Here is a 1,464-nt window from a genome sequence, read left to right on the forward strand (position 1 = left end):
AAAGTCAAAGGTCTTGAAAAAAAAATGAATTCAGAAACAAATCATGAAAATTCATAACCATGATAGGAGGGAGGGGGAGCTAAAGTATATAAAAATTAAGAAGCAATAATACTATAATATCTTCCTTCAACCCACTAATAAATTATTCTTGCACAATACACACTAAATTTTCACAAAAATCCATGTCAAGCATATGTGACTTCCACCAAAATATGCAAAGATACTAAATTTAGTGAATTTTCAAGGGCACTTTACTATCCACACTCAATAACCATCCATAAGGTCTAATCTTTTACATTGATAAGACACTTCACAAAAATATTAGAAATTCAATGAAGTACATATTAGTAGGAAGCTTTACAAAAGTGGTTAACATCAAGGATATACTTTACAAAATATTTGTCAACTTTACAAAATGTAAGCCGTATAATGTCTTCAAACTTGTTCTTTTACAAAAAGTATTTGGCCGCCTCTAAAGCGCTTCGACACCTTCAAACTTGTTCTTCATCACATTCTGAAATGTCCATATATCAACTTATGTGTACTTTTTCCAATGAAGAGCATGCACAATAATCTAATATTTAAAAAGCAATAACATTAGCATATTGAAACAATATGAAAAATAAATATTGAAACAATATGGACCAAGGATACCTTATTACAATTCCATCGGAGCAACGTAGTCTTATTTATCCTCTTGAGCTCTAGCTTTTTCAACCCAATCCTACAAAAGTTTGACTTGATCATAATTTAAACACAATTTTAATTAAAATACACTTTCAATTTATTTCCTTCTTTCATTATTTGTGATCTTTTTTAAACTTTAGTTACTTCCCTCTTCTATTTGCAAAATTTTATATATCTTTGTAAAAGATCCTTTATAATATTTTAAGGATGCATAATTTAGTTTGAACATCATTAAAAGCACCATGTCCATCTTCACAAACTTTACAATAAAAAATAAATTACACAGAGATTATGCATCATATGATTTTCTTTATACATGTTCCAAAACAAACTTGAAAACAACCATACCATTTGTGTATTTTTTATTCCCTTTCTTGAGTAGTTTTCCTTTCCTTTTCCTTTAAACTTCTCATTTTCCTTCGCCTTTACCTTTGCCTTTGCCTTTAAGAAAATAAGCAAAAATTATTAAGAAAAAAAATATGAGAAGCAAATAAATTTGATTAGTGGGCTTACCCCATGAACACAGAGGACATTAAAGTCCCATTCATTATGGATCACAACACTGACATTTCTGTTTTGAAGAAATTGAACCTGTGTATGTATAGAAATGCATTTGAAAGGTCAAAGAAAAATTATAATAAGGAATGAAGATTAAATAAAAAAATGAGTATAGAGATCTAATATTACTGTTTCCTCTAACATATCATCCACCTGTAAAAAATAACACAAAAGCATTTGATTATGAGAAAAAATATAAATAATAAGTGAGAAATTAAG

At 28.4% G+C, this 1,464-nt stretch overlaps 1 long non-coding RNA gene across 1 annotated transcript; it reads right to left on the bottom strand.

Moving 5' to 3' along the window:
• Positions 1 to 278: 278 nt before the first annotated feature.
• On the bottom strand, positions 279 to 1,129 carry LOC145801711 (uncharacterized). Its single transcript, XR_014343355.1, has 3 exons — positions 1,036 to 1,129; positions 655 to 724; positions 279 to 574 (listed from the first exon to the last, which is right to left on the bottom strand). It is a non-coding gene; the product is annotated as an uncharacterized LOC145801711 (long non-coding RNA).
• Between the last annotated feature and the right edge of the window lie 335 nt (positions 1,130 to 1,464).

Source organism: Camellia sinensis, chromosome 10 (assembly GCF_055761805.1).
Source record: "Camellia sinensis isolate YWXY chromosome 10, ASM5576180v1, whole genome shotgun sequence".
In the NCBI taxonomy this organism is placed as follows: Eukaryota; Viridiplantae; Streptophyta; class Magnoliopsida; order Ericales; family Theaceae; genus Camellia; species Camellia sinensis.